General features: G+C 50.9%; 1 protein-coding gene, 2 long non-coding RNA genes and 1 pseudogene across 11 annotated transcripts in view; 1 reads left to right on the top strand and 3 right to left on the bottom strand.

Moving 5' to 3' along the window:
- PPFIA1 (protein tyrosine phosphatase, receptor type, f polypeptide (PTPRF), interacting protein (liprin), alpha 1) overlaps window positions 1-387 on the bottom strand; it is a 54,300-nt gene extending 53,913 nt beyond the window's left edge. For 8 of the 9 annotated variants that reach the window (XM_014538138.1, XM_014538135.1, XM_014538137.1 and 5 more), the window contains exon 1: window positions 300-387. The gene's annotated coding sequence lies outside the window, so the exon portion shown is untranslated. The remainder of the gene's footprint in view (window positions 1-299) is intronic. The other variant, XM_014538134.1, reaches the window with a different exon arrangement.
- On the top strand, window positions 342-5,479 carry LOC106725783. The gene is made up of 2 exons (XR_001361736.1): window positions 342-393; window positions 4,097-5,479. It is a non-coding gene; the product is annotated as an uncharacterized LOC106725783 (long non-coding RNA).
- Window positions 2,803-5,968, bottom strand: LOC106725781. Its single transcript, XR_001361734.1, has 3 exons — window positions 5,823-5,968; window positions 4,627-5,728; window positions 2,803-4,003 (listed from the first exon to the last, which is right to left on the bottom strand). It is a non-coding gene; the product is annotated as an uncharacterized LOC106725781 (long non-coding RNA).
- Window positions 5,969-12,362: 6,394 nt separating this feature from the next.
- Window positions 12,363-22,143, bottom strand: part of LOC102264016 — a 15,869-nt pseudogene continuing 6,088 nt past the window's right edge.

The raw sequence follows: 22,143 nt of genomic DNA, 5'->3' as shown, positions 1-22,143 counted from the left end.
CCCGGAGTCGTGGCTCCGGGCTCGGGTCCTGACAGCATCTGGCACCTCCCGGGCCGCCCCCAAATCTCCTACTGCACAAGGACTCCAGAGTCATGATGGAGCGTCCACTCTGTATCGGGCTCTGAGCCAGACTCTTCCCGACGTCACGTCTCCACACCTTGCTGGGAGCGCGCGCGGGCGGAAGTCACCTGCTGGCAGGTCCGAGCCCGCGGCGTCGCTTCCGGAGCCTGCGCGGAACCGATCCTTACCGGGCTCCGAAGGACGCGCTTTCTACGCAAGACCCCTTGACCTCGCTTTACCTGCTGTGGTCGGAGAGGCAGAGATGCGCAGCGCTGGAAGTCGAGTCCCCAGGCGCTGGGTGGTGAATGCAGGCTTCGGAGCCAGGCGCACCCGGTTCGTCTCCCGCAGATGCTTCTGGCCGTGTGCGCTTCTCGCGGTGTGCGCCCGAGTCTGACTCAGGGGAACCTGTCTGGGATTCAGAGCCTTATCTCTAGGATGGGAAGAGGATCCAGAACCACCCCAGGGCTTTCCTAATAAGTAGAACATCTGCAGAGAGCAACCAGATGAGAACCTGGCTGGGAGGCACTCTGTAAATGATGGTCATTTTTATCCTTATTCATATTCCTATTTCAGCCTTACTCAAACCTTTTTAAACACCAGCTCTGTGCCAAGTCCTGTGCTAGATCCTGCAGGTACAGATATTGATAAATACACCTTTAATACATGAAAGCAGATGCTCCTCCTCGGGTTTGACTCCTGGAGTACAAACTTTTCACAAACCAGAATGTCAGGGCATGTTGCCCGGCACCACTGCCACTGTCTGGCTATTTGTGATGAGGCAGCCAGGAGTCCCTGAATTACCCAAGTCTAAATAAAGGCAATATGGGGGGCAGAGGACCCTACCCAGGCAGATTCCTTGACTCCCCCAGATTGCTCCCTCAGATTGGCTTTCTTAACTCCCAGAGTCCAGGACCACACCTCTTTTTCCTTCATGTATTCATTCATTCATTCAATAAATATTTATTGAGTGACTGCATACACACACGAATTTGCACCCCTAACCCAGGGTCTTGGACAGAGGAAAGTCTCCAGCTCTCCTTACATGTACCAGCTTAATTCATCCAGCCCATACTTGCACATGCTCATAAAGTACCTTCTAAGAAATCAGGAAAAAACAAATACCTGGCAGGAGAGAGAGCATGATCACAAAGGTGGTTTTCCCACGGCGAGGCGTATCCATTGCCCTCCAGATGTGCTGACCCCTGCGATTTCCCCAAATGTAGGAAGCTTGACTGCATAACTTGTGGTAGTGGGGACAGGACTGCGAACACGTACACGCTCTCCCCTGGGGGGGGGGGGGGGAGAAATTGGGAAGATACCCAAATTTAGTTCAATGGGGTGGAATGTTCATTCATTTTATGAATATTTTTAGGGCCCTATGTGCCAGGTGTGGCGTAGGTTTGGGGAACACAGAGCTAAGACATCACTTCCTCCTACGCCCCCCAGTTTACGGCCTGGAGGGGCGAAGAAAAACAGAGTATTGCAATGTTTGTCTTATAAACAATGTGTGACTGGTGCAGAGGGACCACAGAAGAAGGAGGATCCAACGCTCCAGCTGGCATCATGGGGGCTTCACAGAGGAGATCTGAGCTGGGTCTCAAAGGATGAGCAGTTTTCCAAGCAGAGAAGGGAGAAGCCCGTTTGGTATAGCTCCAGTAAAGTGAGATCCCAGCTTTCACTCATTTTCAATCATTCATTCATTCATGCATTCATTCATGCATTCATTCATTTTATTCCCCCAGATTGCAAATTCAGTCAGAGAAAGTTGTAAACAAGCTAAATGGCCAACAAAAAGAGATTGGTTAAATCATTTTCTTTCCAAATGACAGAAAGTGTGATGACATTCTCAGTCATGTTTTGATAACTATCTAATCACAGGCAAAATTCTATATCTTGTTTGTGGTGGTAGTTACAAGACTATACACGTTTGTCAAAACTCACACAACTCTACACTAATATGTAAAGTATGCCCTAATTCTTAAAAGTGGGGAAAACCTTTTTTAAAAAGCAAGATACAAACAAGTATATACAGAGTGAGTCCAAATTCAAAAAAGAAAGCAGGCTGTGTTTAGATGAAGCATGTATGATATAAACTTTATCTTTCACACAAAAAGCTCTAGAACAGCGGTTCTCAACCTCTGGGTCGAGACCCTTTGGGGGTCGAACGACCCTTTCACAGGGGTCGCCTAAGACCATCGGAAAACACATATATAATTACATATTGTTTTTGTGATTAATCACGATGCTTTAATTATGTTCAATTTGTAACAATGAAAATACATCCTGCATATCAGATATTTACATGACGATTCATAACAGTAGCAAAATTACAGTTATGAAGTAGCAATGAAAATAATTTTATGGTTGGGGGTCACCACAACATGAGGAACTGTATTAAAGGGTTGCGGCATTAGGAAGGTTGAGAACCACTGCTCTAGAATGTTATTAATCAAGTGATAGAATTGTGATAAAATCAGTTTGTTGTTTTAAATATATACTTTTATTGATTTCAGAGAGAAAGGGAGAGGGAGAGAGAGAGAAACATCAATGCTGAGAATCATCAATCAGCTGCTTCCTGCACGCCCCCTACTGGGCATTGAGCCTGCAACCAAGGACATGTGCCCTGATTGGGAATCGAACCATGACCTCCTGGTTCATAGGTTGATGCTCAACCACCGAGCCAGACCAGCTGGGCAACAAAATAAGTTTTACATGAAAGGAAATTAAATTCTAAGCCTCAAATTTGTAAAAGAAAAACATACACATCCATACATGAAAATATTGTTACTATATGCAATTAGTGTTGTGCATTTCTCTGTATAAACATCACATGTTTTCCTGCAGAGGGACCCATCAGAATGTTGGCAGTGGTTGTCTGAGTGGGGCGTGGGTAGTTTTCATGTATTTCTTCGTGCTAGTCTGTACTTCCTAGATACTTTATGGTGAATATGCACTACTTTTATCATGGCGGGGGGGGGGACGACAAATCTTATTTTAATAAAACCTAGGCAAGAATGAACCATGGAGAATTGCTCAGGAAGCTAAAATGACTTTTAGATGCAGTTATCTGTACCACCCAACTAAACTGTTTCCCAGAAGTATTCATCTGAACAACACTGTAGAGATTGGGTGGCATCCTTGTAAGCCTCAGTCAGGAAAACAGTGAACATGGGAGATGCTTTGGCTCCAATTCTTCTAACGTTTCAATGAAGATAAGGTAATATGGGTGGGGAGGGGGTTGTGTCTTCACAAATGTGCCACCAGCCTCGGCTCTGGATAATGTAGTTAGTTGTCAACCTTGAGCATGACCCGAGCCGCCTCTCCTGTCTAGAGATGCAAGCAAGCCAAGGAATCCTGTGAGATCAGAGTATGTATCACAGAGATCTGGGTGTGTCTCAAACCCCCAAGAATATGTAAGAACCTAATGAATGGTGGTGTGACAAGCAGCCAGAAGGTCTGGGCTGGAGGAGCTGTGTGGGTGGATGGTGGGACAGGGGACCCTCCCTTTAGGAGGAAGAAACGAAGCCCAGAGATGCAAAAGGGATTTTCCTACTGGCACCCCGCCAGGTTGGGGCAGAGATGGGACTGGAGCTTCGAGTGAACCAGGGCTGTTGGTTCCTGAGTCCACCCTGCTTGGATTTTCTATGTACCCCTGTTAGGTGGGAGGTCAGTAAACGAGGAGACAGGGAAAGAAAGCAAATGCTTTGCTTATTCATCTCATTTAATTCTTACAGTAACTCCCCAGATGGGTTCCTATATCTTCCCATTTTGCAGATGAGGAAACTGAGGTCCAAGTGGCTGATAAGCAGGGAGATCCATCATCAGCCCAATTGTTCCAGGGTCCATAGTTGTTCGATTTCTCGTGGTCAACCAATTAACTGAAATTTTGCCCCATCAATGAGCCAGCCTGGATCGTGGGAGCTTGGTTGGTGTGTGTCAGTTCCTAAGAGCAGGGATGATAAAATCACACTTGCAGAGCATTTTACAGAAAACGCTTTGCCCCTGTAACCTCACTCAATCCCACATCCTTTTACAGGTGCCGCCGAGAGACTAGATAACCTGCCTGACGCCCATGATTTGGTCAAAGCTCTGCCTGGAATGCAGGCATGGCTCCGGAGCCCGTGTTCCTGATGCTATATCAAAAGGTGTCTCCTGACCCCAAAGCTGGGGACAAAACCCCTTGACCCGTGCGGGCCGACCAAGGTACCGCCCCCAATGTCCACTGAGGGTCCACACTGCCTCCCAGCTGCCCAGCCTAAAATGTTCCCCATTGTCCCAGCAAATGCCAGGCACAGAGAGTCCCAGCTCTGGGAGTACCCCACACAGGGGTGAAGATTTCTGTTCCCTTCACCCATATAATTAGGTTTTAAAATCAGGTCATAAGCTTCCTGCAACTTGATTTTCTGGATTTCATTGAGTTCATCAGATAGTGTCATCTAATAAAAATACCCAGCTATTATAGGGAGAAGAGCCCACGGGCAGTTCAAACTCTCTGAGATCTGGGCCCTCTTCCCTTAACCTTGACCTTGGGCAAGGTATGTAACCCACACTAAGCCTCAATCTCACCTGTCAGATAGGGACAACAAAGACTAACTTGCAAGCTGGGATGTTGAAATAAGAGTAACTGCCCTTCTTGTCCAGTCACCATTTCCCTCTTTGAAAGCCACTTTCACACAGTGGTTACTGACAGAGACGCTGGAGCTGTGTGGCCTGGTTCAGACGTTGGCTCTGCTTCTTCTGGCCATGGCTGTGTTCTCTCAGGCAAGTTGGTTGACCTCTCTGGGTCTCAGTTCCTCATTCCTAAAGCGAGGATCATAGCACCGCCTCATAGGCTGGCTGTGAGGGCTAAGTGAGTGGGGAAGAGCTCCCGTGTAAGAGCCCTACCCTCACCCCCCCACCCCCCCAAGAATCTGGATTACTTCCTACTTTGCTTCTGACAGGCTGAGAAAGGGCGGGGCCTGTTCTCACCACTGCCACCCAAGGGGCCTCGCAGGTCTTCTGAGGTTTTTTCCTATTTGCGACCATCCCTCGAGCATGTGTGGCTGGGAGCTAAGACAGTCGTCTGAGGCCACAGGGAGGGACTCTGCCCATCCCATTGCCAGGCAGGGATTCCTCCCTCCCCTCCCTCCCCCCCATCTCCCAGGAAAGTTTTGTTTTTCCCATTCCCAAAGAGCGCAGAAAAGCAGTCAAGAAATGGAGAAAAAGGGGAAAGTATTATAATTCTGTAATAATGAAAGATAAGCATAATGGTTAGACTTTTATATAATTTATGAGGTGATCCCCAATAAGCCTAGTACTCACGTGGCACCATCGCTAGTTATTACAACATCATTGACGATATTCCCTGTGCTGTGCTTCCTATCCCTGTGACTGCTTTGTAACGATGTGGAATTATCTTTAAAATTTTAAGTGATTTTTATTTGGCATGTATCTATTATAATTCTCTGGGGAAGTAAACTTACCAACCAACATGAAGAGGTTACTGGTTGGAAGGGATCCACTGATCAAGTCAAAAGCAAGGGCAGGAAATGCCGTCACGTGGAGCTGCAGGATAAGGGTTAATTTTAGGAACTGGGACCGAAGCACGTGGGACCAGTCTTGCTGTGGCTGTGGCTGTGGCTGTGGCTGTGGCTGCTCTTGGCCCCGCCTCTGCCAATGGTGAGTTGTCCTTGCAAATAAAAGAAATATCAATGAGTTTATGCACACAGGTTACTTCATATGGACCTGGGAGTGGTATTCTCAGGAATAAGCAAAGGACTCACATTGGCGACTCTGTGTAGTTCCGCATGGCCAACAGCTGCACGTGTTCCGTGATTGGAATCCCACTCCATCACACTTGCTGGCATTTCCAGTAAGTTTTTTGGGTTTTTTGTTTGTTTTAGATTCATCATTTTAATTTTTTTACGTTTCTGAAATACAAGTCAAAGCACATTTTTGTGACACAGCATGTTAACAAGCTGTACATTCGTCTCCCTACAGGATGACTGAATGGAGGTACTTTAAAACTTCCTTTTCAAAACAACACATTTTATGGAGGGAAGTGCCCCGTTAAAAGAAGACATGGGTGCACAGGCTATCATGTTTAATTATTTTAGTGCTTATGAACACCGAACTTGGAACAGCAGCCCCGCCTACGGAAAATTTGTTCTCTGAAGTATATTAAGTATTCCTCCTATTACAAAAATAAATTAAGTGCATTTGAAAAAGTGGCAGTTTTTGGTACAGGCCTCTGAGCTTGGAAAATTAGGATATGTTTTGACTGTACAGAAGGAACATTCTAGAATCCACCTAAAAACATCTGGCAGAACAGCTGGCCTGAGGCTACTGGGGTTGTTCCACATCAGAGGGGGTCAAAGGGGGCCTGGAAGAGTGCCCAAGTCTCACGGTAGCCACAGAACCACTTACTCGAATTAACCAATTCTGTATAGACGACACAACACTAGCAGAACCACCTCAGCAGTCACAAATTGTAAGCTTAGAACAAATATCTCAGCAGGAACAATATTCAAAATGTTTACAAAACTTTGAAGGTGAAAAAACACTTCATCCTTCAGAGATGATGTCTATGCTCAAGCACTTTGTTTCCAGGACGCGGGGGACAACCACGAAACATTCACAGTGAGAATAAATCCAAGCTGCTTGCTCTAAGCTTAGTGCTTAGGGTGTCGGCCCGTGCCCCATAGGGTCTCAGGTCCGATTCTTGGTCAAGGGCACCTACCTGGGTTGCAGGTAAGATCCCCGGCCCTGGTCAGGGCACGTGCCAGAGGATGTGTCTCTCTCACATTGATGTTTCTTCCCTCTCCCTCCCTTCCTCCCTTCCTTCCACGCTCTGTAAAAATCAATGGAAAAAATATCCTCAGGTGAGGACTAACAAAAAAATTAAATTAAAAAATCCAAGCTGCTTCACTCCCACCGTTCCTGTGCCCTTGCAAGGGGTGTCTTATCTTCTTTGTTCTCAATGTAAATACTTGCTCCCTGGGACACTGGCAGTTAAGCCTCTCCCACTCTCTCCTCATCACAGACTAAGTAGAGAGGAGTGGTACCTTGGCTGCTTGTGGATGCTCCGTAGAAGGATATGAATCATCTTCAGGTTACCCTGGCTGCCGCGGTGCATTGCTATAGCCTCACATGGTCCTTAGCATCTGGGTCAGCCCCGCCTTCGGGCAACAGCTGCACAGTGTGGGGGAGTACAGCCATTTTGATGGGCAGCATTCACTTGAGCACCTCTTCCCAGTCTCATTATCCCAGCCAGTGGAAGCAGCAATATGAAGAGGAGACCGACCGGCATCACGCTCGTCACGCACTGGCACCCCAAGGTGCCGCAAGAATGCAACCATTTCCGTGTGTCCGCTGAGCACACCCATGCAATGCAGCTCTGCTGTCCGGGCCAGGTCTAGTAGCCGGGATGTCTGCGCCAGGATCTCCTACTTCAACTCCTCCAGCTTCCCGCTGCCGGCCAGACTGCAGACCATCCGCTTAGACACAGACCCTCATTCCCTTTCCAGGATCGGTGGCAGCAGGGCCCTTCAGGGTATGAATGTTCACGGAGGACTACGGTTTTTTAAAATATATTTTTAATTGATTTTTTTTTTGAGAGAGAGAGAGAGAGAAAGATCAATTTGTTGTTCTACTTATTTATGCATTCACTGCTTCTTATATGTGCCCTGGCTGGAAATTGAACCCGCAGCCTTTTTGGTGCATTCCTATTGCCCAACTCCTACTGACATACTCCTTAAAATCTGATCAACACAAAAAGAAATGTTTTTACCTTTGGAATATTTGTCATGAAACAAAAGATTGAGAGGATCAGATAGGGTAATTTTCAATATTTGAAAGCATGCAAATACAGTGTTCTCAATAGCACCGAATAATTAGGGTGTGGGGTATTCTGATTTCTCGTTCCCAAGTTTTAAAGATCAATATCTGTGAGGAACTTGGATCCTGTGGCTGCTGACTTACTGAGGAAGAAGGTCATGCTGTGCAGCAGTGCCAGCCAGCACCCGCCCCCACACCGGGCTTGCTAAGTGGGACCGTCAATGGGTGTTTTGTTCGAGTACCTTCAGTGGATCAATCTTGGCACCCAGGCCACGGCAGTACCACCAGGAAGGTCTTTTTCTTTCTTCCTGACACGTCCTTAAAATCACTTTAATGTTCACAGAGGATATGACAACTGTTAGATGTTGGAATTTTTCAGCATGTATACGATGAACATTTTTATCCATTTTCATTCATCTATTCAGCAGACATTGTCATGTTGAGCCACTTTAAGCCAGGCACCGGGTCAGATGCTCAAAATACCTCCATAATTTGAGATGTGAGAGATGGTTGTCTAGGCAGAGTAGCGGACGGACGGATAAGCAGAGATTTGCATCTGGTTTGGAAATAGTGTGTTCTGTGGCCGGGGACGACTCCTTTATATGGGCTCCATCAACGGGACCCCCACAGGGAGAAGCAGAGTTGGGGTTACGGTGGCCGTGAGCTCCTCCTGCCTGCTGCCTCTCCTGCTATCTGGGAAAGGAAGGGAGCTGCTGGGGAGATGCAGAGGGAGGCAGGTGGCTGCACTCAGGGTTGGTGAACCAATGCAGCCACTGGAGCTGAGGTTTCTTACCAGTACTTGGCTTTTTGCCTGGGAGTGGCTGGTTGTCCATCCTCACTGCTAAGACCAAGTTAGTTGGAATTAAAGTTTTATCATTCTATGTTTAAAAAAAAGGGGGGGAGGGGGGGAGCTGGAAAACTTTTTGTTTGAGATTGGAATGTGTGTTGATCTGCTCGGGCCGCTGTAACTAAGTCCCACAGACGGCGGCTTAAACCAGACATTTACTATCCCCGTCCTGGAGGCTGGGGGTCAGAGATCCAGGTGTAGACAGCCGTCTCCTCCCTGTGTCCCCACATGGTTGTCCCTCTGTGTGTATCTGTGTCCTGATCTCCTCTTTTTGTACGGATACCAGTCACATTGGATTAGGACCACCCCAGGGACCTCATTCTACCTTAATCTCCACCTCCGGATACAGTCACATTCTGAGGTCCTAGAGCTCAGGACTCCAACATATGACCTGGGGGGACAGTGCAGCCCATTGCTGCCGCCCTCAGTGTCCCTGGCTGCCGTGGTGCAGACACACCACAGGTCTCCCCTCAGGGTTAACTTCCTGCCACGTTTCCATGTCCAAGGTGTGATGATGGACTCGACTAAGCTGGACTGGCAGGGCTCACAGAATACTTCTTACCTCACCAAGAGACCGGTTTTATTTATTTTTTAAACATTTTTTTAAATTGATTTTTTTAGAGAGAGAAGGGAGAGAGAGAAACACGCACACATTGATTTGTTGTTCCATCCATTCATGCATTCATTGGTTGATTCATGTATGTGCCCTGACCAAGGATCGAACCCGCAATCTTGGTGTCTCAGGACGATGCTCTAACCAACTGAGCTTCCTGGCCAGGGCCCGAGAGACTTGTTTTAAAAACGAATCTGAAAACACTCGAGCTGGGACTCAATTCTCAAATCTCCATTTTCAAGTTCTATTTCCCACCGCCATGCCGGCAGGCTACCTAGAGTCGTTTCTTCCCGCCAACCCCCTGCATCGGTAGGGCTGTGCGTTGGTGACAACCGTCTTTGTGTGTAGCTGGCAGCAGATGCCCTTATCCTGTCTTCCTCTGATTGTTTGATTCACTGTGTTCAGCGAGGAACCGGGAACTGGTGGCTTTCTTGTGCTTTATAGACTTTCACACCAATGCTTAGGACAGGCCACTCATGAGGAGTTTAGGACACAATAGTGGGGTGGGATTAAATATGAAAAAAAAGATGTCCTTGCATAGGAGGCGTCCGTGTCTCCCACGAACGGAGCCTCGGCAGCCTGCGCTGCCACCCCCCACGGCGCTGCCCACTGCCTCATCCACTCTCCTTTTTTTTTTAAATCCTCACCAGAGGTTATTTTTCCATTGATTATTTTTAGAGAGAGTGGAAGAGAGATGGAAAGCAGAGAGAGAAATATTGATGTGAGAGAAACACATCGATTGGTTACCTCCTGCATGAGCCCCTACCAGGGCCCAGGCTGGGGAGGAGACTGCAACCGAGGTAAGTCCCCTTGACCAGAATCAAACCCAGGAGCCTTCGGTCTGCAGGCTGACGCTCTATCCACTGAGCCAAAACGGCCAGGGCCCCACCCACCCTCCTCATCGCCCCTGGGCTCCCCGCTGCCCACTGCCTGGCACCCACTCTCGCCACACCTTCTCCTGGCCCTGGAGGACGAATGACGGCTCACAGCTTGGCCGGGACTGATGAGAACATTGTCCCTGTTCCCTGCAGCCCAGCCTTCTCAGAACCAGCTGGCTGTGACTCAGAAGGAAAGAGGAGAAATGAGGCCTGTTTCATGGGCAGCAGGGGTGGGGTGGGCGTTTAAAATCTGGGAAATAATGAGCTGTGAGTGACGCTTCCCTTGAGCCAGGCAGGTGGCAGCAGCCTCGATGGCCCCGATGAAGCCAAGAGGCCGAGGCAGGGCCAGGGGAGTGGCTTGGAGTATTAACCTGCTCAGACCGCTGTAACTAAGTCCCACAGACGGCGGCTTAAGCCAGACATTAACTGGCCCTCAAGGAGTTTTAGCCCCCGTAAAGTCATGTCAAGCAATCAGCCAACACCGAGCCAGAGGGGCTCCGACCAGACACAGAAGAAACCCCTGGTTGTGGCAGAACTGATCCCAAAGCGGAGCAGGCAGGCTCCGCGTCCTGGCTCTGGGTGCCGCAGGCTGGGAGCCACATGTGGAGCCTCGAGCTCACGGAGGGGCCTGTTCACTTAGTCCCCAGGGATTCAGAGTTTGGCCTTTTTACATCAGGCAGAAGGAGAACGTGCCCGACCTCTTTGCAGGAATCCCGGGAGTTTCCACCGTGGGAAGTTGGAGTGTGGATCCCCTGCCCTTCCCCAGGTCTGCACACGGAGCAGGTCCCAGCAGGTGTGGCAGAGGGCCAGCGAGCAGTCTGTCCCTGGCTCGCTGTCTTGATCTCCCTCACGGAGCAGGTGCTCGGTCATCACCACAGAGCCTCCTGGCGGCCCAGTCAAGGTGGCAAGCCAGGGACAGCGACAGCGTTTGCACGATGCTCTCAGCTGCCATAGGAAAGGCCCCACCCAGCCAGTCCCCTTGGAACGATTCCCTCCTCCTAGCCCAGCTGGGCACCTCCCTGCCACCCAGCCCACCCCGCAGGCTCTGGACCAGGCCAAGAGGGTCCAGACCTTCCTGGCGGGACCTCATTCTTTCAGCCCACAGTGATCTCTGGAGGCCGACAGGAAAGAAGAAACAGGACAGGCAGGATCCTGGGAGGAGATAAGCCTTAAACAAGTAATTACTTGTCATTCTTTAATCACAAGGTGAGGCATGCCCCAGAGGAAAGGGTGGGCGAGGAGAACCTGACAGCAGCCAACAGCATGCACTGGACAAGGCTGATCTGGCGGGAGAGGTGGGGCGGCGGCCCACAGCGGGTCTGGATGGCAGGTGCGTGGCCACATGCTAACACACCTGTGCAGGCTCCCGAGGAAGCTTCTGGCAGCCACACGAGACCCCTTCTCCTCCATCACACTGAGCAGCGGGGAGAGGCAATGACAGAAACATCCCCGTCCTGTAGGGGCCTAAACTTTTAAGTTCCTGGTTTATTAATGCTGTCGTGGAAACTGCTGATCACCGTAGGCAGGATGAAGTCACTGCACAGTTCGCTCCCCCCCTCCCATCTGCTGCCCCGACACCGGCCTGCGCAGGCCTGACTCCTGCGTTCCATCCTCTGTGTTCTTGAGGTCGTCTTCTCACACAGTCATTACGAGTCAGTGTTGGGGTTCATATCTCTGCGTAATCCCAGGATTCATAAACCACGCCAAAGCCTGGCCACCACCAAAATGGGTCCTGAATCTAGACACAAAGTTGACGTTTGCTTGGTCTTGTACATTTAGCTAGTTTTTCCCGAATTTCTGTCTTAGGTACTGTTCCCTTCCCAGGGAGAAGGATTTGATTCTCCTGAGGTTGGTCATGAACTTCCTGGTCCGGATAGTTACTGTGTCGCTCACGAGAGCGGGCGATCCAGGGGGCCCTAAATTATAGATCGAGCATCCTGAGCATGTGGTAACTTTTTTTTTTTGACAGACAACTGTTTAGTTTTTATTTCATAATCATAAACTTAACTCTGCAATCCAGCTAGACTGGGAAGGGGAAGGGAAATTATGGAACCAAATAAACTGGCAGCACAAAGATGATTATAGAACATTCCAAGCAAATCGGGGTGAAGGGGTGCTCTCCTGAGCTACAGAAGGAATGGCCTGGTGGTTAAGATAAAACACAAGTCAAATTTATTAGAGTTGCCCACCGTCAGCAATGGTGATCTTCTTGCTGGTCTTGCCATTCCTGGACCCAGAGCGCCCCATGGCTGTCACAATGTCCATGCCTTCTGTCACCTGGCGAAGACCACATGCTTGCCACCCACCCACTCAGGCTTGGCAGTGCAGATGAGAAACTGGGGACTGTTTGTGTTAGGTCCAGTGTTTGCCATGGACAGATGCCAGGACCTGTATGTTTCAGGATGAAGTTCTCATCCTCAAATTTTTCCCCATAGATGGACTCGCCGCCTGTGCCATTATGGCATGTGAAGTCACCACGCTGGCACATAAATCCTGGAATAATTCTGCGAAAGCAGGAACCTTTATAACCAAATCCTTTCTCCCCAGTGCTCAGAGCACGGAAGCTTTCTGCCATCTTTGGAACTCTGTCTGCAAACAGCTCAAAGGAGACGCGGCCCAAACGCTCGCCGTCGACGGTGATGTCGAAGAACACGGTGGGGTTCACCATGGCTGGTCACGGGCAGCTTCGGGGCAGCAGCATCTGCCCATGTGGTAAGTTTTGAGCACGGTCCTCTCTGCAGTGGGTAGAAGTGGTCCCCAAAAGACATGTCTGTGTTCTGACCCCTAAGACCTGCAAATGCATCGTATTTAGGGTCTTTACAGACGGGATCAAATTAAGGGTGTCAAGATGAGAGTTCCTGGATTTAGGGGGCCTTGGTTTGTGTTCTATAAAAAGAGGAGAGGATGCACACACACAGGAAGCCATGTGAAGACAGAAGCTGGAGAGAGGCAGCTTGCCCACGCCTTGATTTCGGACGTCTGGCCTCCAGGACTGCGAGAGAATCTATTTCTGTTGTTTTAAACCAGGGGTCCTCAAACTTTTTAAACAGGGGGCCAGTTCACTGTCCCTCAGACCGTTTGAGGGCCGGACTATAGTTTAAAAAAAAACTATGAACAAATTCCTATGCACACTGCACATATCTTATTTTGAAGTAAAAAAACAAAACGGGAACAAATACAATATTTGTATTTGCATGTGGCCCGCGGGCCGTAGTTTGAGGACCCCTGTTTTAAACCAAGGGAGGGGAACCTTTATTCTACCCAGGGCCATTTAGATATCTGTAACATCATTCGAGGGCCATACAAAATCATCAACTTAAAATTTAGCCTGCTATATTTGGCCAAACAGTTAATTAATTCACCCCTAATGCCTTGGCAGGGCCAGACCAAATGATTCTTGGACCTTATATGGCCCACAGGCTGGACGTTCCCCACCCCTGTAAGGATCCAGTGTGTCTGTTACAGGAAACTACTCCTCTCTAATCTATGCATCTTTATGTATTTATACATGAAACACCCCCCACATTAGTACTTGCTAAGACCACAGCGCAGCTGGCATGAAGCGGGAGGTACACAAGGAGAGGAAGATGAAGGTGAGACTTGGGGTCCCTGTGGGGCGGTGTTGGGGGGTGGTGGATCAGGAGCAACAGGAGGGGTGATTGGTCTTGGCGTGTTGTATTTCTTAGGCGGGCGGTGGTACGGGGTGTCCATGTTATCTTATTACTATTTTCACTTCTTTTCTTTTGTATGAATGAACTATTTTATAGTAAAAGGTTTTCTAAAGGGCACGGGACTTGGGGGTCATGTTCTGCATGCTCTGGCCTGTGGCTCGGGTAGGTCTCTGAGCCTCACTGGTCACACAGGGGTAGGTCACAGTGCCACCTTATAGAAGGGGACCGTTGGCAGTGCCTGGCTGAGGTGGGCGTGCCTTGTCGGTCTTCAGGGTGGGACCCCAGCGGGGAGATGGCATCCAGACCCGTAGCTAGTCTCTGTGGCCACTCAGATCCTTTCAATGAGAGAGGAAAAGACTGGCTCTTTTTGTCTTTTAACTTAACCTGCTTACAATTTCTCTTACACCTTCTGGTGAATATCTAACTCTGGAGGGCCAGCCACACTGCTTTTGCCCAAAGCCCAGAATGCTCGCTGCACTCCTGTCTGCATCCCTGCTGGTGGCTGAGAGACTCCTTCTCACCACGATGACGACTCTGGACACGGAAGGTGAGGGTCCCGCCCACAGGACCCTTCTTCCTCGCTGTGCTTTCTGGGTACGGTTCCAAGTCCCAGCCAGCATCTGCAGGATGGCGAAGGCGGCTGGGGCCGGGGAGGCTGTGGGACCTGTCCCTCCACCTCAGCACAGGAGAGGCCCTGCCGCTGGGAAAGCCCGCCCACAGCTCACATTCTTCCCTGGCGTCCAACAAACTTGGAACAAAATCCACAGCTCACTCAGCTCCACGCCTACTGGCCTTCCTTGTGGCCTCAAACCTGCCAAGCTGGTTCCTGCCCCAGGGCCGTTGCACTAGCTGCCCCTCCTGCCCAGATCACTCTGGCCTGGCTCTTCACCTGGCTGACGTCTCTCAGTCACTGAGTTCTCACGCCATAAAGTCACCTCTTCCAGGAGGTCACCTGACCAGGCTTCCCCCTCCTCCTTCCCCTGCACGGGAGCTCTGAGCTCCGTGCCCTGCTCCTCACTGGCCTTGCTTCCCATGGGGAAGGGAGAAGCCAGGAGCCTCAGGCAGGAAGGCAATAAGCTTGGCCCTGGGAGGGAAGGAGGCAGATTGCCAGACTCCGGTTTCAGCTCCTTCAAGCCCACCGTGTTCTGCGAGGCCAGGTGCCGGTAACAGGGTGGGCAGGCGCCACCTCAGGCCCAGGGAGAGCACGGCAGGCTTCCTGGAAGAAGCAACACTGAAGGAAGGACAGAGAGAATGAGATTCTGTCGGGTGAGGAGAGTGAGGGAAGAAGGTCCAGGTGGAGAGATGAGGCAGGACAAGAAAACTTGACCGCCTTGCGCTCCCTCTTCCCAAAGATCTGGGGGGAAGCTCAGATTGGCTCTGCCGGAGGGAAGGAAAACTCTACAAGAAGGAGAAGGGGATTCCTCCCTTCCAGCCTTCTCTGGGGCACCCTGAGGAAGCGGAGGGACCCCCTTTTCCCACGGCCCGCAGCAGGCTCCTCCCACCCAGGGGTGCCAGCCAGCCCCAGGGCAGTGTGGGAGAGGGCAGAACGCTGCGGCTCCCACCACGGGCCATGCAGCAACCTGCCTGGGGATAACAAGCTTCAGTGCTGGTGAGAAAGATTACAAAGGCCTCTAATAAACACTGAAAAAACAAAACAAAACAACACAAACCAGACGCCTCACCGCTGGCCGGTGAGCCAGAGAGTGCCAGAGTTTTCTCTGAACAAAGCCCTTCGGACAGGAGGTGGGGAGGGGAAGAGAAGCTGGCTGAGGACAGGGCCAAAGCCTGGAGGCAGGGGGCTCAATGCCGGAGGACACAGAGCCAGCGCAGCCACCCTGCGGTCTGGACCTGCACCTGCCCTTCTGACCCCGGGTGCTCAGGCCCCTGGCCTGTCCTGTCCTCTCCCAGGCCCAAGGAGCCCCCAGAGCAGGTCCACAGGCCTGGCCAAGACAGTTTCCACAGTCCCCCTGAAAGCAGCCAATGACATTCCAGCACATTGGATGACAAGGGGCAGCGGTCAGTCCAACGCCATGTGCTCTGCGAGGCGCCGTGTCTCCATAGCCAGACCACTGGCGTCTTATATGTGCGGCCTCGCTGTGGGGATGCAGAGTGAAGGGGACCAGCAGTGAGGAGAACAGGTGGCCCTTTTCCAACGCCGGGGACCTGGGACAGATCAAACACCCCACCCGGGCCAGGAGGCCAGGCCCCGGTCACCGTTCACTTCACAGGCGCACTGAGTGTCTGTGACACGTGGGCGCTGTCCTGGGGGCTGGCAGTGTCACGGGAACAAAATCAGGGGTGTGTCCCGAACCCTGAGGGGCTTCTGGTCCTATGAAGAGAAGTGACAGCACCAGCAAAGCTAACACCTGAAAAGGACCACTTAGGCCCTGGCTGGTGTGAAGTTTATAAACCAAATCCTGGCAGTCTGGGTTTCCCCCAAGCAGCCCCGAATCCGCCCCTTCCCGCAGCCAGAGGCCAGCTCAGCTCCCCGTTTACTTGCTGTCACAGCACTTGACCCCACTGACCCCATGCCCTCTGCGCTCCCAGCGGTGACCAACCCCCAGTTCCTTTTTAGGACTCCTCACCCCACCGTGACTCCCGAGGGCCCGTCCCGCGCCCTCCTCTCCTCTGTCTGTACTTCCTGCGCAGGCTCTTCCTTTCCTGAGGTCCCCATGACTGTCTAGAACAGTGGTTCTCAACCTTCTGGCCCTTTAAATACAGTTCCTCATGTTGTGACCCAACCATAAAATTATTTTCGTTGCTACTTCATAACTGTAATGTTGCTACTGTTAAGAATTGTAATGTAAATATCTGATATGCAGGATGGTCTTAGGCGACCCCTGTGAAAGGGTCGTTCGACCGCCAAAGGGGTCTCGACCCACAGGTTGAGAACCGCTGGTCTAGAAGCTGATGGCCCTGGACTGCGTTGAACCGGGTCCCCCCAAATCCATGTCCACCTGGAACCTCAGAATTCGAGCTTATTTGGAAGCAGGGTCTTTGCAGATGTGACAAGGTAAGTTAAGATGAGGCCACCCCGGAGGAGGGCAGGCCCTAAACCCAATGACTCGTGTCCTTATAAGAGACCCCGGGAGGACAAGGGGGGAGCCACGTGCCACGACAGAGGCAGAGATCGCAGAGACGCAGCCGCAGCTAAGCACACGACCGGTTGCCGAAAACCGAAAACCGCCAGCAGCCGTAAGAGGCAGGAAGGATTCTCCCCTGAACCTTTGAGAGAGCATGGCCCTGGGTCACCCTGACTTAGGACTTCCGTCTCCAGGACTCTGAGAGCATAACTTCTGTTGTGTTAAGGCTCCCAGCTTGCAGTCCTTTGTTATGGCCGCCCCAGGACACTCACACAGCCCCCCATCTGTATCCCATCACGACCTGTCTCCTGAAGCTCACACCTGCTTCCCCACCTGCCTGCCAGATAACTCCTCCTGTGAGCTCTGTTCCCACTCCAGGACCCCCCAGCTCGGGAAGCACCGCTGGCTGCCCAGGCCAGAGCCTGCCCATCACCCAGACCCCTCCCCGCCCCTCGCCCGCCACCCAGTGACTCACTGGCCCTGAACTGTTCTTGGAGACAAGCCCACGTAACCAAACGCAACTCTGCAAGCTTGAGGGGACTTTCAAAACAAACAGGACCCAACGGGAGAAGGTGTTCCTGGAATCACGCGAACCTGAATGCAGGCCGGCAGCACAGGCGCTCCTGCTGGACTTCAGAGTGACACTGGTCTTGTGACGGAGCAAACAGTCCTATCCTAGGGGTGCAGCTGAGGACGCAGGGACGAAGCGTCCTCGTGTCTTCGATTCACTTTCAGATGGTTCAGAAGAGGGAACTCTACCTGTCCTGCTGCCCGTCTGGTAAGAGAAAACAGAGGGGAAGCGTGTTAGGGATCCTTGACTCCAGGTGGACACAATGTTCATCGACCTTCCTTCCACTTCTGAGCAGGGCGCAGGCGTTTAAAAAAATACATGTTTTGCCCTGGCTGGTTTTGCTCAGTGGGTAGAGCGTCGGCCTGCGGACTGAAGGGTCCCAGGTTCGATGCTGGTCAAGGGCACATGCCAGGGTTTCAGGCTTGATCCCCAGTAGGGGGCGTGCAGGAGGCAGCTGATCAATGATTCTCTCTCATCATTGATGTTTCTATCTCTCTCACCTTCTCCCTCTCCCTTCCACTCTGAAATCAAAAAAGATATAAAAACAAACAAACAATGTCTCTTTTTTAAAAAAAGATGGCCATAACATGTTTATATAGCAAGGTCTGTTTAAAAAAAAATACACACACACACACACACACTGAGTGGCCAGATTATTATGACCACCTGACGTTTGTAGGCAAATTAGCTATAATTTCACGCTGAAGTTGCTAGAGGGCCAGATCATTATAAACGTCTGAATAGCACAACATACCTAAGTATCGTTGCTGATCAAGTTCATCCTATCATGTTGATGGCGTATCCCAATGGAGATGGCTTCTTCCAACAAGACAATGCACCATGCCACGGTGCTCGTTTTGTGCAGGAGTGGTTTCAAGAACATGAGGGAGACTTTACCTTGCTTAGGTGGCCCCCACAATCACCAGATCTCAATCCAATTGAGCATTTGTTGGACGAAATTAAAAGAGCCATCAGGCAGCTGGTTTCACAACCATCAAATCTCACAGAACTGGACAGTGCTATTCATCAGGCATGGTGTCAGATTCCTCGCATCACCTTTCAACATCTCGTGGAGTCAATGCCAAGAAGAATTGCCACAGTATTGAAGGCAAAAGGTGGCCCAACGAAGTACTGATGGGGTGGTCATAAGAATCTGGCTGGTCATAATAATCTGGCCACTCAGATTATGTTTTTATTGATTTTGGGAAGAGAGGAAGAGAGAGGGAGAGAGATAGAAACATTGATGAAAGAGAAACATTGATCGGCTGTCTCCTGCACACCCCCTACTGGGGATCGAGCCCGCAATCCAAGCATGTGCCCTGACTAGGACTCGAACCAGTGACCTCATGGTGCATAGGATGATGCCCAACCAACTGAGCCACACTGGCCAGGGCATGGTGAAGTCTTAATAATAAAAAGTTGGGGGTGGATTCTTTTGATCTCAGCCTATTCTCCAGACCCCAGAGCCTGTGCTCTGCCCCAGACTGCCATCCCCTGCACTCTTGCTGGGGTCACCTCTGCTCCAGCCTTCCCTGCACATCACTGCTCACCCCCATTGACCATCCACTCCAACTCGTCCACATAGCAGCCAGACGTCTCCCCCAAAGCCAGACCCTTGTCCTGCCCCGTCTGCCTGAAGTCCTCTAAGCCTGTGCTTGGGTCAAAGTTCAGATTCCTTCCTCGGCCTACACAGTCCTCTGCTACCTCTCCAGGCCCACACTACTCTTAACCTCAAGTTCAACACCCCACCTGCGCTCCTTTCACTTCCCTTTTCACCCCCTCTCCCGTCGTCACCTGGCTGCTCTACCTGCAGGTCTCAACTGAGATGCCTCTTTTCTGCAAGTCCTGTTCCTGCCCCATGTGCTCTACAGAGCACATTTACCCTACATATCTATTAAAGCTCGATGCTGTACAGTCAACTCCTTCTGATGGCATCTCTCCCCCACCTGACAGTTATCTCCATGAGGGGAAGGGCTGGGAGTGTATTGTCATTATCTCCTACCCACCTGGCAGAGGACCTGGCACATTGTGGGCATGCAATAAATGATGAGTGGATGACTCTGTTGGGGCTGGATGTATGTATGGATAGATAAATGGATGGATGAATGGATAAATGAATGGATGGATGAATGGGTGTGTGGATGGATAGACAAATAGATGGATGGATGGATAGATGGTTGATGAAAGGATGGATGGGTGTGTAGAAGAATGGATTAATGGATGGATGGATGGATGGATGATGAATAGACAGATCGGTGTATAGATAGATGATGGATGGCTTGATAGATGGATGGGTGGATGATGGATGGATGAATGGGTGTGTGGATGGATAGACAAATGGATGGATGGATGGATGGATGGATGGATAGATGGTTGATGAAAGGATGGATGGGTATGTAGAAGAATGGATTAATGGATGGATGGATGATGAATAGACAGATCAGTGGATGGATAGATGATGGATGGCTTGATAGATGGATGGATGGATGATGGATAGGTGGGTGGATGGATGATTAGTGCAAACAAAGGTGCCATGAGGAGGTGGGGGTCAGGTTTAGCTGAAGGAGGCTATTAGAGGAGTTGAGAGGATAGCAGTGTGGTGATAGCTACAAGAGCTTTCCCTCTTTGCTGGTCCCAGACCTGGCACTTTATTTGTGTCACCTCCCTGCATCCTCATGGTAGCCCTTCGCGTGAGCTATCGTCCCCTTGCCTAAGTCTTGTTTCATTGGTAATTAATATTTTAATAAAAATTTAAATAAGTAACACTTGCTTGACACGGCATTTAAAGGGTCCCACTGCGGAGACCCAGACTGTTGTAGGCACAGTAGGAGCTCAATAAAATGCACTGACTTGAATATTTAACATGCGAAGAAACAGCAGCTCAGAGAGGGTGGGAGCTTGCCCAGCATCTCACCGTCAGCCACGTCACGGTGTGCAAGCAGGTTCCTCTCACTGCAGACCAGCCCTCTCCGCCGAGGAGGAGGAGCGGGGTGCGGAGGGCAGGCCTGAGCTGAAAGGTGGGGGGGGGGGTGTAGACAAAGGCTCAGAGGCAGGAAAGGCATGGCACGTCCTGGGGACAGAGAGGAGGGTCGTGTCAGGAAATACGGTGAAGCTGGAGTTGGCACCAAGGCCTTGAAATCCAGCTGAGGTGGCGGCGGTGAACGGCCAGGCGCAGGAAAAGGGCAGATGTCATCTTTTTGGAGCTCGGAAGGCAGGAGGCCAGGACAAGATGAGAAAGCTGATGTTGCAGGTTGGGGTGAAGACAGTGTGCCACACAGAACCAAGCCAGACCCACTCTCAAAGCCTTAGCCTGGAGGTCTGCCCTGCTCCCACCTGCCCGTCCTCGCCGCCGCCTGCCTCATGGAAAGAACATGATCCCCTGGGCCGCTCTCCTGGCTGAGCGCAGGGGCCCTGGGGACAGGAATGGAGGTGGTTCCGGGCCCGCAGAGGCGGTGCTCCGGGGGCTGCCAGCCTGCGGGGGTGCACCGCCAGAGGACTCTAGGTAGCAGTGAGGTAAGGGACTTGGCACCAGGTAGCACTGAGTCACATGGTGAGAAAGCTGTTCCCCTTTCAATTACCCATCAATCCTGAGCAAACTGAGATTCAGTCTCCTGGTTACTCAGGCTAATGACTAAGTTTTCTGTTTGTTTTAAAGACAACAAGAGCAGCCCTGTGGTTCAGAGCCTTGAAGGGCAGCTGAATCTGTCAATGGTTTCTGAATATTATTTTTTCACTGCAGTCATTGTTACGGTCACCTTCTACTGACTCCCAAGTTATACTTTGTTTCAGTTTGTAGTAGGTTGGTGGTAAGTGTCTGAAATCCCCAAATCACCGTGGCTTCAATGAGAGAGCATGTCTTTCACCGAAGGCAAGGCTGGTAGAGGCTCCGCGATCTAGGCTCCTTCCATCTTGCTGCTTTACCCCTCGTGGTCCAAGATACCTGCCGGTGCTCCAGCTACCACGCTTGCGTTCCAGCCAAAGAAAGGAAGGAGATGCTGACGTGCACAGCTCCCTCCCTTTAAGGATACTTCTAGGAAGTTCCAAATGGCACTTCTTCTCAAACGGCCACGCCCGGCTGCAAGGGAGGTTGGGAAGCAGCCTGGATTCTGGGCAGCCATCCACTCATCTAAAAATCAGGGATCTCAGGGAAAGCAAGAAGGTGTGAACAGGTACTGGGGAAACTAGCGAGTCTGCCACGCCCCGCTTTTCTCTCCTGATGGAGACATCAAGTTTTTTCATTTTAATTTCAAGTGAGGAAAGAGTGTCCCTTTAAAGAAAAAGCTAAGTAAATAAAGGAACAGGTGGCCCCTGGCTGGCCTGGAGCTCCGTGAAGTTCAGGAAGCATGCTGTGAATACAGAAACACAAAAGATAATCGAAGGGCCAGATGGATCAGGGTCAAGTTTCATTTTTAGGATATCGCAGGCCCCTGTGGACAGCGGCCTGGAGCAGGACAGATCAGAGGCAGGAGCCCAGAAGAGGGGCAGAAGGGGCTGAGCCAGGTCCTGGAGCTGGGAGGAGCGCAGGGATGTCTAACCAGGAAAGCCAACCAGGCCTGGCGAGGAGGGACCTGTGGGCATCCGCATCTGTTTGTTTGCTTTGGGGGC

This window comes from Myotis brandtii, unplaced genomic scaffold, assembly GCF_000412655.1.
Source record: "Myotis brandtii unplaced genomic scaffold, ASM41265v1 scaffold187, whole genome shotgun sequence".
NCBI lineage: Eukaryota > Metazoa > Chordata > Mammalia > Chiroptera > Vespertilionidae > Myotis > Myotis brandtii.
This window is presented reverse-complemented; position numbering and strand designations above follow the sequence as displayed.